The sequence below is a fragment of the Mustela nivalis genome, assembly GCF_964662115.1.
Source record: "Mustela nivalis genome assembly, chromosome: 10".
NCBI lineage: Eukaryota > Metazoa > Chordata > Mammalia > Carnivora > Mustelidae > Mustela > Mustela nivalis.
The window spans coordinates 78,632,852-78,648,861 of record NC_139029.1 but is presented as its reverse complement, the minus strand read 5'-3'; the positions used below and the strand labels follow the sequence as shown (position 1 = coordinate 78,648,861).

Sequence of the window (16,010 nt, the reverse complement as noted above, 5' to 3'; positions counted from 1 at the left end):
GAATTTCAGTGTAACAAATGGGTTCTCTGTTCATGCCTGTGTCACATCTCATTCACTTTATGTGTTCTCTCATCACAGGAAGATGCAATCGGGGAAAATATTCCATGAGGGCACTTTGATTTTTCTTTACAACACACTACCAAATTACGTGAGTAGCCTTTCCACTGTGGTTGAGAGGAAATATAATTTCCAACTAAAGTTGAGCCCAGATTCTGTTAAATTAAATAGCAGAGGGGGAAAAAAATAGTTCTTGGCTTTATTCCTCTTAGATGGGAAGCAGGGCAGTGGGGAATTGACACGAGTCGGTCCTTGGTGATTAACCTGCAGTTTATGGTTGTTTTTCCAGGTGACGCGCCCATCGCGCAGGAAGCTTCTTGCAGGCTGTGGAGAGCAGCCTGTCTGCTTTGAGAAGTGCAGATCTATCAGGATCCAGAGTCGGGCTCTGAAAAAGCTGTCATTTCATGTCTCTAAAACAGCCTCTGATTTAATGTACAAGATGTCAAGAAGTAAAGGACAATAAAATAAAAGCCAAAAAGGAGAACCATTTCAATTAAGAGTCATTTCTGTACCAATTCTTGGAAATCTAGTAAAATAAAAACTGTCAGAATCAATCTGTGTTTAAAAAGTTGATTTTTGTGGTGCTTACAGAGAAACTGCAAGACAGAAAAAAAATACAAATTATTAACAGAGCAATTGAAGCTTAAAAAATTCCTTTCTCACTAGGTAGATATTCGGTTGTTAAATTTTCCTAAGGGACCTAGAGAAAGCGTTTGCATAGAAGGTGCTGGCAGCTGGGAGAGAGGAGGAAAGAAATAAATCCTCATACAGAAAAAACCAACAAGTGTAAGCTGCGGTCCTATAAGGACTTTCATGCATTTCCATGAATTTAATATTTTGATTGTCAATAATTAGAAGGCACATGTAAGACTTTGGGAATTTACCTTTTATTGTCATGATTTTCTAAAGGTGTTTGAATGTCCCTTTCAGAGAAAGATAAACATTTCTTCGAGGACTGCCCTTGTCACCCCAGTAATCGAATACCTTAAAGGTCAAATGAGAAAAAAAAAATCTTGATGAAATTTGGGGTAACCTTTTAGCTAAGAGTATAATAATAACAAAGATAAAAGCATCACCAAAAATAAATAAATAAAATTCTACCAAATGTGACTTCCTATGGAAGACACAACTTTTTAATTTTCATTTCTTTTAAAAACATGATATTTAAGAAACATGCATTATAACTCCATCCTCCTCTTATCCTTAGAATTTTTATGATGTTATGCTTTTTATTGCACATTTTCTATTGAGAGGGAGATATGGCAGGGAAAGAAGGGGTGAATGCACTTGCTGTCCCCAACTGATTTGTACATTTCAGGGATATGTCCCTTTCTATGGTCTATTTCTGGGTCCTTTATTTAAGAAAAAAAAAAAATCAAGTTTCTCTGAAGGGAATACTTTACAGGAGAAAATTCACTCCCTTCTCATCAAATCAAGAACTTTTCTTAAAGTAAGTCTACCACAAGCAAGAAGGGGAGCAGCCTCAGAACTGCCTCCAATCACAAGAAGAAAAATAACAAAATCAGCTCACTCATGATTTCCTTAATATACTTAAAAGAGATACAATCCCACTGATGCCTCTAAAAATAAGAATGAGGAAAGGGCAACTTTATTGATTCCCTGCAAACCAACGAACGTGTAACTTATTGATAATACTAAACACCGTCTAAGCCTTTAGTGATTTCCAACCAAAAGTCTGCCTCTGAATGAAGGTTTAAATCATCGTATTAATATATTAGGGGGGAAATTATCATGGGAGACACTTGGAAATTAATTAAAAACCCTGCACTCAGTTTGTTTGTGAGAGGAGATAAATATCACACATGGGAAATGATGCCTGACAACCGCCATAGTTTTCAGATCCAAAATTAGACCCTGACAGCTATGTCTTTGTATGACTCTCCTTGGGGTATAATATGCAGAGATATAGAATGAGAAAATTTCTGATAGAAGTATTTATTACTGACACTTCCGAAACATTCCACGTGTGGCATCAGCAAAGCATGTTCCTCCACCTTCGACAGAAATGTCAGGTTTCCTTCCAAGATTTTTTTTTTCTATTCCTCTACCCCCTTCCCATCCCTCCCTCCCCATCCACCATCACCCCCACTTCTTCTCTAAAATATGATTTTTTTTTAGAAGTTCAACAGCAGCCCCTGGTGGAACTCAGCAGTTGTTTCAGCCTGAGCACAGTTGTTCAAGAAACTTCATCCCTCTTGTCAATAAAAAGAAAAGTCTGTCCATTTGTCTATCACCATACCTGCACACTGTTCCTACAGGTCAGAGATCAGGATGAAGCCCCGAATGTACAAAAGCTGTGCTTTGTGATGGTAATTTTGGCCAATTTCTGTGGCTGAAGTTTTAACAAAATATATATGTATATATATATGTAGCAAATAATAAACATCTGTCTCAAATTTCACCTTCACTTTATGCATGAAGACCAATAATTAACTCTTCATCAACAATGCTTACCACAGGGTATGTGGAAATGAAGTGACCCCTCACGCGTGAGCCAGTGATCACCATTTTGTTTGGCTCATGTTGTGACAGAATCAGCTTTGTCACTAAGCAAAATGAGCTCTACAAAATGACAATCCTATGCAAAGAAGGGATTTCTCTGGGTCACGTTCAGAAAGCACCACAGAATGCCACTAGCTCACCCCATCAGAATGGCAAGCTAGACTTAACAAGCAAACCTACCAAAATGCTTCTCAGTCTCTCCGAGAAGTCTACTCCTTTCCCTGCTTGGTGGGCAGCCACAGATTGTCATTTGAGGACAAGGAGGAAATGTGTGGCTCTTTGCATTAGGCATGGATGTCTGCCCCTTTCATAAAGGTAGCTGGTAGAGGCGCTCCAATCCAGCTTCCCTTCCTATGGGGCCATCTGCCTAGAGGATAGTCTACCCTCGTCTTAGCACAAAGCCATGGTTCACTTGTGTATTTTGACTTTTCTCTTCTTAAATGACGCAGATTATTAAAATGAAAAGCAAACAGAACTTTGAAAGTTCTAAACAGCTTTACGATAAATACTAGAATAGCATTTATATGAAAGAGTGTTTTTTTAATTTTGTAAGTATTACACTTTACATTAGCCCTTCCCTTGCCCCTGAGTTCACTTACATCTCTTGACTAATCTCACGGGAAGCCGAATCAGTGAGCTGATGTGTTGAGACCAGAGATAATCCCAAGACAGGCTGCTTAGTGAGAAGCTCATGGGCACTGTATTTGACACAGGGGAATAAACGGTATAAAAAGAACTAATTCTGGTCTCCAATGAGTTACATCTAGTGGAGGAACTATATCTATCTGGGTTACTTTAATACAGTGTGGTAGCGGCAAGCAGAGTCCTAAAAGACAGAGTGGGGCCCTTAGCTGGCCTTATGGGGGGATAACACTTGCACAACGCTTTAAAGAAACTATAAAGGAGCTATAGAAAAGAAAGGTAGAGGGCAAGATAGGAGGAGAATCCCTAGGACCCAAGGGCGAGGGTGTAACAGGACGCAGTATATCTGAAGAACTTTGGGCAGTTTGATCCTGCCAGCGCATAAAGGACAAGATGTCACATGTGAGTAGAGGCTGGGGAGGCAGGTCCATCTGGTCATGGAGAGCCCGCCTGCCCTCTGAAGGAGATTGGGATTGTCCATTAGGCCATGGGATCAATGAAAAGACTTCTGTTAAGGAGTGGCACAGAAGGGGATGGCCTGAGACTGCAGGTCAGAAGACTAGTGAAAGTTTTTGTGATTGTCCAAGAGAAAGAGGATAAAGGCCTGTCCCAATAGGGTAATTCCTAAAAGAAGGAAATGCAAATCCCTACCTAGAGAAATAAATAGAAAAACAAATGTAAGCTGAGGGGCTATTACAGCCTGTTGATCTCTGTCTCTCTCTCTCAAAACCCAATCCATCTTGAGAATCTGGTCCCAAGACTTCTAGAAGGGAACAGTGGGCTGCAGCCCTGTCAGGTATATGAATCAAGGTGGGGACAGGAGGCAGCTAGGTGGGGGTGGTAGTGCAGTTAGAGAAGAAATGGTAGGTTTCAGAAATATTCAGAGATGAAAACCGAGAGCAGTTCATGCCTTAGTGGATAGGGGCACTGAGGAGGCGGTCCTGGATAATCCCCAGGGTTCAGGTATAGGAGACAACATGGATTGTGATGCTGACTTAGAGACCACCGGGGCCAGAATACGGCTTAGGGGAGAAGATGACACTCTAAAGTAGTACTTCTCAAAATATGTCCTCGAGTGCCCTCCTCTGGCCTCTGGACAGCTGCTTATAGTATTGGTTATTAACACCGCCCACAAATGTCATGGCGGGAGAGGACCTCATGGATGAAGTTCAGTGTCTTTCAAACTGTGTGCTATGGGGGTCAGATAGGTGGTACAGCAGTCAGGGCTACAGTCTGCCTTACTTGAGTCAACCCAAGAGGGTCGACTTTTCCTATTGTGTACATTAGAATACTTTAAAAAATTTAGTTTGAAAAAGGAAAACCACAGTTTGAAAACCACTTCCTTTTACAGAGAGGAAACTGAGGCTCATAGAAGTTGAACTATCTTGCCCACAGACACAAGTCTGTAGCAGAGGCTGAACTAGATCTGTGGCACCTAGTTCACCAGCTTCAATCCTTCTGCGCTATGGCTTCCAGCAAGAAGTAATTGTTTACTTGTGCTATGTTTTATAAAGTTGCCAGGAACCGCCTCATCTCCACCATGCTCTTAGCAATTTCCTCCGCTTTAGTCTTTCAGTAAATGTTTATTGAGCATCTTCTGCATGCCAAGACCTCTTCTACTGAGAATACCTGGGCATTTCTATTTGGATTCCTGGTTCTGGTTTGTGATTCTCTGGTAGAGCTCTGTAGTCCCACTAGTATTCCACCATGACTGGATACAGTATGACCCAAGAAGCAGACAGGTATACTGGGAATTAATTCAGCCCCAAGTAAACACTATTATGGGTTTCCTAATTCATTGGAGGATATAACTAACTTATGTTTTTTAATCAAATTTTTGAAAATACATTTTTTTAAAAAATCCATGAAGCTCCTAACATACAATAAGGTGCTATTCATAATTTTTTAAAGAATGACTTTTCAGATGTTACATACATGTTACTGTGTTCCATACAGAGTCTAGTGCTCACTGGAAATAATGCCTCACAACTCAATAAGCTTAATTTTATGAAACTTAGACCTGGTATCTGAAGTAATTGCAGGATATCTTGCTTTCCAAAAGTGAGAATTCAGACCAATAACCCTTCTTCCCCATCATATAACTCAACAGCTGTTTGTCCCAATAGGGTAATTCCTAAAAGAAGGAAATGCAAATCCCTACCTAGAGAAATAAATAGAAAAACAAATGTAAGCTGAGGGGCTATTACAGCCTGTTGATCTCTCTCTCTCTCTCTCTCTCAAAACCCAATCCATCTTGAGAATCTGGTCCCAAGACTTCTAGAAGGGAACAGTGGGCTGCAGCCCTGTCAGGTATATGAATCAAGGTGGGGACAGGAGGCAGCTAGGGGAAGCCCTCTTGCATGGGGACTGCCAGAGCTGAGATCCGCACAGGTCTTTCCAGGAACATTATACAACATCTTAACTATGGAAGGAAATCCATTGTTCTGTCTCTCCTGTTGGGGAATCCAAAAAATAAGAAATGAAAGAATCAGTCTTTCTTCAACTGCCCCATTATATATCACCACCCCACCCCAATCAATCTCTCATTTTCTTTCTGTGCTCTTTCCATTTGCAAGTAAGTCTTAAAATCAGAAACTCTGTGTATACCAACATATAAACAACACAATTCATTCAAAAAGGGCATTAAGAGTACACTTAACATGGAGTGCCTGGATGGCTCAGTTGGTTAAGCATCTGCCTTCGGCTCAAGTCATGATCCCAGAGTCCTGGGATTGAGTCCCACATCGGCCTCCTTCCTTAGCAGGGAGTTTGCTTCTCCCTCTGCCTGAGACTCTCTGCTTATGCACACACTTTCTTTCTCTCTCGCTCTCTCTTTCTGACAAATAAATTTAAAAATCTTGAAAAAACAAGACTATACTTATCTTAATGAGCACTGAGAAATGTATAGAATTATCAAATCATCATATTGTATATGTGAAACCAATACAACACTATGTTAATTATATTTGAATAAAAATAAAAAATAAAAACAAAGAGCATTTGAGGAATTAGGGTTTACAGGCAATCTAATAAGGGAAAGATAGAATAAAACTGCTAGGTTAGGTACAAAGCTGGTTAATGTCCTTAGGGTAATTAATAAAATCTTTGAGATTATTTTTTTCCATCAGAGAGAAATTTACAAATTAATGGTGTAACCTCACAGTGCCTGGGCTCTAATCAAATAGTAAATGGCAAAGATAAGCATAAGTATATTCTCCTAGAGATTTTATAATTTGGGGGTGAGCCAATAAAATAAAAATAAAAAATAAATAAAACCATGTGGAGTTGAGTTGCAAGTAAGAGAGAAGGGAAATAAAGAAAAAAATCCAAGATAATAGCTCAAAAAGATGTCAAGTCTCACCTGTTATAACCTCATTTCCTCAGAGATGAAAAATCCAAGTCAGGTGGCTCATCTAAGATTATCCCACCCCACTATTCTCACATAGCAGTTATGACTGAGGGTAGGAGGCAAATAAGCAAACAAACAAGCTTTAAAAATCAAACAAAAGCTTATTGTCTCCACAGGTTCCTACTTAAACCAGCCTCCTTCATACTGTAAGGTGTCCTAGTGAATGGACACACTGAATCTTGAGGGAGCAAGCATTCATTTTATCACTTGTCCCCATCGCCCCTCACACTGTCCTTCTCATTTGCACAAGTAAATCCAGAGTTAATGTTCTTTTGAGATGATCATGTTGTTGGTATTTTGGTCTAATAGCCTAAGAAATCTTCCTTCATAGCAATTTCTTTTATTCTCTCAACAAAACTTAATTGGAAACTTATTATGCATCGGCCATAGAGAGTAGTGAGGAAGAGAGTGAGTTCTGCTCTCTTGCTTATCTGCTCACAACTTTGTAATTGTGTGTCACAGTGCAGGAACCATATGCCTTTCCCAAATGCAATAAATTTATTTATCTATCATCTTTTTTTATACCAAGAGGTTTAAAATGGTTTAAAAATCCCTTGGAGCTCATCTCCTGTGTGGTAAATAACAATATCGGTATATTACCTCTATGTTCCTCCTTTGGGTATTCCAGCATCCTCCTTTCTGTGAATTCCTCTGAAATTCTGCCCTCTAGACTGGCCTTGTCTGAATGCAATGACATTGAGTTCCAAATTAATGAAATTCCACATACTACAGGAAGGCTCGCTGGGAGCATTTAACAAAATGAAGTACCTTAGTGAGCTCTTCAAATTCCTCAGAGTCCAATGACTGAAGATGTCCCAGAATGGAGAACTGAATGTGGCTTTAAGACACAAGGTAAATGGGGCACAGAATTTTCTGTCAGGTCTTTAGAAGCATCTGATGAAATGCTATCAAAAGATCCAAAACTCCAAAACCTTTAACATGACTATGAAAATGAATATAGCCTCACATACCTAGGACTGAAAGAAATTAAATTGGGCCTAAAATACAGTTGGCCACCTTGTTCTTAAATAAAAAAATGGAAAATGTGACCCAGCTCGAGAAGGCACTGTTCCTAAAGGTTATGAACTTGGCTCATCTATGTAGTCAATAAATATCAGCTATTCTTACTATTTCTCTTCTGAGCATTTCAACTTACTGCTTATTACTATGATTAAAAATCTTACACACTGCCGCCAATTAAGTCTGTGAAAATTTGCTTTAATTACAATGTTAGATATAATTTTCTTTTTGGAAATAATAATGTACCATATGTAAAAAAAAAAAAAAGAAAGAAAGAAAGAAAGAAATTAATCTTGGGCTTGCCTCCCTTGCTTTCCAGCTCTTTTATTAAATTTAGTTATGATAGGTTCAAAAGCCAGAGCAAACATCCTGTTAGCAACATTCTACTGACACCAGGAAGGTCCAACTGGCATGAAAGATAAACTACAAGTGAAACACACTAAAGATTGCTTGAAACACATTCTAAAATGATCCATTTTTTCCAAAAGAGTCAGGCTGCTCTAGCATACCTAAGTGAGAAGTATTTTTCCAAGAAATAGCTATCAGTGAGTTTAATCACACATTTATTGAATGTAAATTTTGTACAAAATATTGAGCAAGTTGCTGTGAGAAAAGTTACGATACATATCCTCAAAGAGCTTGCTGTCATGAAGTCCATATCCTCAGAAACTTTTGGTTCCACACTTCTCCCAGCCTATTCTGAATAAAGATGAAGAAAGCCAAATTTTTTTTGAAACTATAAGAAACCTTTGATTCAATCACTATGTCTCGTGCCAGAGCTTAAAGACTATATTTTCCGTTGTGTATTTGATATTTGAGAATAATGAATTCAAAAATTATTGGGGAAAGTAGGTCTGTAATTGACCTCCTAGGGAAACGATGTGAAATCCCTTCAAAATTCCCACCAGGAGTGGAAGAGAAGTGGATTCAGATATAGCACTCTGAAACCTTCCCAAGCTTTCTCCACTGGAATTCTAATTAGTAAGACCCCTTTAAGCAATTTTAAAGCTGCTTAATTTAAATACAGGAAGTGTTTCCTTGGGCTCTATAATACTTTGGCAGAGCTGATCCTATTTCCTGAGATTAAATAGAAGAAAATTCTTTCCTCGGGAGACTAAACTGCACACAATAAGATCATTCATTAGAATGTTCATATAAATTCAAAATATACCATGGGAAGAGTAATGTCTTCTTCATAAAAGGTAACACCCTAGAAATGCTAAGTGGAGCCAAGACTGGTTTTACTCTTGAGTTTTGGCCTTTGTAGGATAAAAGTTCTCTGAGAAGAATTACTGAGGTGATAACTCATTTTGACAATGAAACCAAGTACAAGATAACTAAAACAAAAAAGAATGTAATCCTTTTTCCTAAATAAAAAACATCTGCTGATATTATTTGCTTCTTCAGAGTTTTGTGTCCATTCATAAGAACAAAGCTATACCTTTCTGTAGCTGATTCTTATTCTTTGTATCACTTAACATTTGGCAGTAGGAAAATTTCAGAAGCCTAATACCAAGACCTGTTACCCAAAGGTCTGGTTGGTAAGGGGAGTAGAAAGGATATGCTTCTAAAACTTTTTTATTGTCCAGGAAAACAAAGGGGAACACTTTTCACTCTCTTGCCATCCTTCTGTAAATTTACATCACCTCACTAAATTTGATAGCTAAATAGTGTTCTGACAGTGTTGTTGAGACTTGTATGTCAGATTTAGAAATGTTATTGTGGAGACTTGCTTTGATGGTGCGATTTTAGAAGCTTATTTTCCTCCTAAACAAATGTATTATAGAGTGATGGATAACAGAGATTCAAAGGATTACAATGAGAGATCAAGGAGTTCACCTGTAATATCTATTGCATTGACAGCCGACTTTATTGAAGTTTCACAATATTAACTGCCTCTCTGTGGACTGGCTGAGCCGGCTAGGTGATTATCAATTTATCACCAGTCAAAACACAGATTGCTTCATGTACAGCGTCTGTGGCATAATCATGTACCTTGAATCCGATCAAACTAGAATGATCCTACTAGGACGATTCTTCTAAAAGTGAAGAAGAAACATTAGTTGGGAAATTCTCTAATGAAATTATGTCTAATTCATGGTTGATAGAACATCTTTCTTGGAGCCTACGTCAAGAATGCACCACTCCAAAAGGAAGTAAAACAAAGCCCAGGAGATAGATTGGGGAGAACTTTAGAAATATTTACTCCTTCTTCCTAAGGCTTGCTTTCTCTAACCACTTCTCACTCCCACTTCAGAGACAGCAAGTAGAAACTTTACCAGTCTTTAAAATCACCTCCACCATGCAAGACTTAAACCTTGAAACTCTACTTAGCCTTATGGGAACGAACTGAGTTACATGTAGGACATTATCTGGAATAACAAAGGACCAGCACTGAGATTCTTACATTATAGCTTTGACTCTATTATAAATGTAGTAAAAGTTTAAAGTGCTTTACATTTCCACCCTATTTCCTGATCCCATCCTGTACCAAAGTCTACTTTTCTCCACATATTGAGTTTCATCAGTAGCCATTCCAATTAATATTTATTAAATGCAGGAATGGAAGGAGAAGATTTTGGCCTTCAATGTTTGTTTGATCAGGGCAATACTTAATAGCTACCCTAACACTTACTGACCACTTACTATGGTACTAATCTAAATACTTTTCATATTTGAACTCATTTAATGTTCTTAATCACCCCATGAAGAAAGTACTATTATTTTGCCTGTACTATCAATGAAAAAACTGATGAACAGAAATATTAAGTACTTATCCAAGATTACCCAGCCTACAAACAAGTTGAACCCAAGCAGATGACTCTATGACCTTATAAATGATGAGACTCAATTATTTTCAGTCATACACTGATTGGATTGAGTTGCTCTGCTCTTTTTCTAGCTGCTTACCATTGTATAAAGTTAACCCTCTCTAGAAAAAAAGAGCACCATCCAGAGCGTCTACAATTTTTCATGCAAAGTTTCTGGTACTCAATAAAATATTAGCTGACATACCAAGAAATAAGAAAAAAGAAAAAGAAAGACAATAGAAATAGGGTCACAGATAATTCAGAAATTAAAGTTATCAAATATGGATAAATATATTTTAAAAATAGATGACAAGATAGCTTCACTAGAAAAAAATGGAATCCATTAAAAGAGAATCAAGTGGAAATTCTAGAAGTGAAAGATACAATAATTAAAATTAAGAAGTCAACAGAAGGGTTTAATAGCAGATTAAACACAGGTAAAAAGAGGATTAGCACTGTAAGAGCTCAGTAGAAAATATTCAGCCCCAAAATAGCCCAAAACACAAAGAAAAATAGAATGGAAATATAGAAAATAGTGCAAGAGACACATGAGTGATGGCAAAAGTGTAACTGGATATCTAGAAGTGCATTTGAGAGAGAATGGGGTCTAAAGCAATATTTAAAGACATAATGTCTGAGAATTTTCTGAAACAGATGAAAGATACCAAACTCCAAGCAGGATAAATAAGCTACTCATCACACCATAGTAAAACTTGCAAATGGCAAAGACAAAAACAAAGCCATAAGAACAGCTGGATGAAAAAGCATATTACCTTCAAAGGAGCGACAACAATACAACTAAGTTCTGAACAGAAACCTTGGAAGCCAGAAGAATATAGAATGCATCTTAAGTGCCAAAAGAAATTTTGACAACTTAGTAGTCTATAGACAGTAAAAACATCCTTCAGATATAAAGGCATCCAAAAAAAAAAAAAAATAGAGCATTTGTTATCAGCAGATCCATACTAAAAGAAATACTGAAGGGGTTTTTAGACAGGAGGAACATGATCCCAGATGGAAAGACAGAAATTCAGGAAGCAATGAAAAGCAATAGAAAGGTAAATATGAGTATAAATATAAATGACCATTGACTAAAAAGCAATAATAATATACTATGAAGTTTAAAATACATTATTAAAATGCATGAGAGCAATACTCTCAGGCAAAGGGGGTAAATGGAATTAATACATTAGTAAATCCTAGCATTGTCTGAGAAGTGGTAATTTGTATTAGATCTATTAAGTAGAGATGCACGCTGTTGTATCCAGTAAATATAATCCCAAATATATCCATACATTACTTACATTAAATGTAAATGAACTAAATACTTCAACTGAAAGATAAAGTTTGTCCAACTAAATGAAAAAATAGAAATTCAACTGCACATTGCTAAATAAGTGCATCTGAAATCACAGAGTGGAGAGATGTAAGCACTATAATTAAACATAAAAAGTGACATTTCCTACTAATATTTAAAAGTTAATCTGCCAGACGTGGAGATGAAAAAATGATAAAACTAAACAATAATTTAGGGATGCTTATAATTATGATAAGACTCTTTTTAACAGCAAGAGCAATTAACAAAAAAAAAAAAAAAAAACTAGGATAGGGATGCCTGGGTGGTTGGTTAAATGCTGACCCGTGGTTTCATTTCAGCTCAGATCATGATCTCATGGGTTGTGAGATGGAGTCCCAAGTCTGGCTCCACATTCAGTGGGGAGTCTGCTTGAAAATTCCATCCCTCTGCGCTTTACCCAACTTGCCACTCACATGCTCTCACTCTCACTCTCTCTTAAATAAATAAATAAATCTTTAAGAAAAACATCTAGGATGGTGGTGTGAGATAGAACTAGGCAGGAACATAAACAAGAACAAGGGTATCTTTAAGGTGTGTTGTGGATTCACACTCTTTTTTTTCTATTATTCTTTAAACTATATATATATATGTTATACATTATCTCTTTTTTATGTGTATGATTTATCTGACAATAAAAGAACTTTTTAAATAGTAAAAAAGTTAATCTGCTAGAAAGATATGACAATTTTAAATTCAGCCTCTCAAAAAGTAAAGCAAAAATTAACAGAACTAAATATAGAAATAGATAAGTCCACAATTATAGTAGGAGACTTCAACAAACTTTGAAAAATTACTCACTGGTCAGGCTAAATAATATATTAATAAACTTAATTTAATTGACAGACACAAAATTCTCCATCTAATAAGGGAACGTGAGACATTTACCAAAACTGACCACATTCTGGACCAGAAAATGAGTTCTCAAGTCCCCCAACATTTCAAAATATTGAAACCATTAATGTATTATTCTTGGAACCAGTGGAATTAAGCAAAAAATCAGTAACCAGATAAAAAACAAAACATCCAACAAATACTTGAAAATTGGTCAAGGAAATAAGAATAGAAATTATAAAATATTTTGAATTAAATGATGATGAAACAGGACATCAAAACTTGTGAACACAGCTTAAGTTGTGCTGAGTGGGAAAAAGTCAGTGACAATGGTTATTCAAGGAGGGATGATGGCTGAGAAGCAGCATAGCAGGGGCTGGTAATGTTCTATGTCTTGCTGGAGGAGGTGATTACATGAGTATTGTCCCTCTGAGAAAAATTCAGCATGCTCTACTTAGGATGTGGGCATGTTTCTATATGCATGATTATACTGCAAGGAAAATTTTACTTTGAAAAAATCAGAAATTATTCCTGACTCTTCTTTTTCTCAATCCTTACATTCCAGATCATCAACATTTCTTGCCAGCTTCAATTCAAAATTTATCCAGAATCTGGTTATTTCTCACTACCACCAGCTGCTAATCTTGTATAAACCAACATCATCTCTTTCTTGATTCATTTCCATTTAATCTCTGGTCTTCCTTCTTCTACCCTTGCTCCTTATAGCCAATTTTCAACACAGCTATTAGTGTAAACTGTTAAAGCTGAATCATAGTACGTCACCACTCTCCACAAAACTATCTGATTGGCTTCTCATTTTACTCATAGTAACAGCCAAATAACAGTCACAACTATGTCTCTACATCATCTGGACTGCCATCCCATCACCTCCTTCATCTCCTACCCCCCACATCTTGACCACTCTGCTCTAGCCTTACTGCCTCCTGGCTCTTTGCAAACATGACAGGCACATTCCTGCCCCATGACATATTCTTCCATGTGCCTGGATATTTCTTCACCTAGATTCACATGGCTCATTCCCTCATTTCTTCAGATCTCTGCTTAAATATCACCTTCATCCCTGACCACTATCACTGCAATTCTTTCCACTACCAACAACTTCCAATCCCTTTTCAGTTCAATTCATCAGGTATTAATCCAGTGCCAATGTGACCCAGGTGCTTAGGACAAATAAGTAAACAAAACAAAGTTTCTTGCCTTTTCGGGGCCTTGATTCTAAAAGGAAGAGACAAACAATAAGCATAGTTACTTTAATTATATAGTGTGTTAGAGGTAGATAAACGCTTTGCAAATAAAACTGGGGCAGGTCAAGTAGCATTTGTTATACTCTTCAAAGGGCATGTGAAAGGAGTTAAAATTAAATTATAAGTAGGTGTTTAATGTTTCTTTTTTTTTAAGATTTTATTAATTTATCTGACAGACAGAGAGGCAGGCAGAGATGGGGTGGGGGGCTCCTTGCTGAGCGGGGAGCTGGTGCAGGGCTTGATCCCAGGACCCTGGGATCACAACCTGAGCTAAAGTCAGAGGCTTTAACCCACCGAGCCACACAGGCACCCCAAATTATAAGTATGGTGTTTAAACCAAGCTTTATTGAGAAGAATGACATCTGAACAAAACTTTGAAGGTAGAAGGGAATTAATAACTTAGATATAGGGAGAAGAATGTTCAAAACAGGGAGAATAAAGTGCAAAAGCCAGAGGTGGAGTGTGCCCAGTATGTTGGAGGGACAGTAAAAAGGCACAAATGGCTAGAGTGGGGGGTAGGGTGAGCAACCAACTGTCTAAGTTCACCAGGGACTCAGGGATTTCCTGGAATGTGTGACTTTGAGGGCACCCAGGGAAAACTGAGATGGTGTGTCAGTTACCCTAGTGAGAAAGTGTTACAGGAGGTGAAATCAAAGAGATAATGGAGCTGAATCATCCAGATCTTTAAAGATCATTTAAGGACCTGACTTTTAACATGAGGAAAGCAGGGAGCCATTGGAATATTTTGAAGAAAGAAATGACACGATCTGAGTTACATTTAAAAAACCTCTTTCTATTGCTGTGTTGAAAATGCGACATACAGAAACAAGGGCAGAAGAAGTGATGCTATCCCAGCCTATTGCGGTAATCCAGGTGAGAGTTGATGGTAGCTCAGATGAATGACTTTTTATGAGATGGTAACAAGTGGGCAAATTCTGGAAGGTGAAACAAATAAGAATTCCTAACAGATGGGATGAGAAGTATAAAAGAGAGGAAGGATGACTTTCCAGGGGTTTGATCTAAACAACTCTAAGAATGGAGTTGCCATCAGCTAAAATGAGAAAAACTGAACATACAGCAAGTTTGACAAGAAGAAAAATCAGTCCTATGTTAGACATGTTATATCGCCTTTTCTGCTTCATTTTCCTCCATAGCACTTACCAACACTGACATGCAATGTATTTTACTTACTTATTATTTATATTAACCCATTAGAATATAACCTCCAAGAAAGCAAAGACTTTTGTTCACTGCTCTATCCCTAGTTTCTAAAACAAATTTACCTTCTATGTAAGGATTTACAGTGTCTCCTTGATGACTGGAACAGTGCTAGGCTCCAGGAATACAGTAAAACACATGACATGTTCTTAGGACTGCCAGGTAAAATACAAGATGGCCAGTTATATTAGAATGGCATATAAATAATGAATAATTCTTAGTGTATGTATGTCCCGTATGCAAATATGTATGTCCCACATGCAAATATTCAATTATGGGATATAATTATACTAAAAAATACTTGTTATTTATCTAAAAATCAAATTTAATTGGCATCTTGTATTTTTATTTGCTAAACCTCATAACCCTCGTGCTTTCTGTGTGTAAGGAGGCTAGATGATAATGGGATATACGGAAAAGTAAGCAGTCTGTATATAATAACTTTACGAATGCAGGAAACCATGGGATCTTGCAGGAAAGGTATCCATGCATAGATTGTGGACAGCATCTGAGGAGCTTCCTGGAAAAACGACAGTAGAGGTACCTAGTTGAAAAGGAGAATAATATCCCAGGGTGATAGAAGAGCATGAGCTAAATTTGGAGGACAGAGACACCATGGGATACTCAGGAAGTTGCTAGTTGACTTGGTGTCTCAGATGCACCCAGAGAACACAGTTGTGTAAGATAGGAATTAGAAGTTATTATCACCAAAAAGCACAGTTGGCTGAGCAATTACTCTACCAGAGATCTGGGTAAAGGCCCGTAAACACAGGCACCTGTCACCAGCTGTAAGAGCAGGAAAGGTGACCATCTTCCAGCCCACGAGGCAGTTGTAGCAGCACTAAGAGGGTTCTGAGATTTATGCCCACCAGCTGCAT

The 16,010-nt window shown here is 37.6% G+C and overlaps 1 long non-coding RNA gene across 2 annotated transcripts in view; it reads right to left on the bottom strand.

The window, feature by feature from the left end:
* Positions 1–559: 559 nt before the first annotated feature.
* The window catches only part of LOC309843344, a 47,639-nt gene continuing 32,188 nt past the window's right edge, over positions 560–16,010 (bottom strand). For both annotated transcript variants that reach the window (XR_014300086.1, XR_014300087.1), the window contains exons 3-4: positions 942–1,041; positions 560–653 (exon numbers count right to left, since the gene is read on the bottom strand). This is a non-coding gene — a long non-coding RNA (uncharacterized lncRNA). The remainder of the gene's footprint in view (positions 654–941; positions 1,042–16,010) is intronic.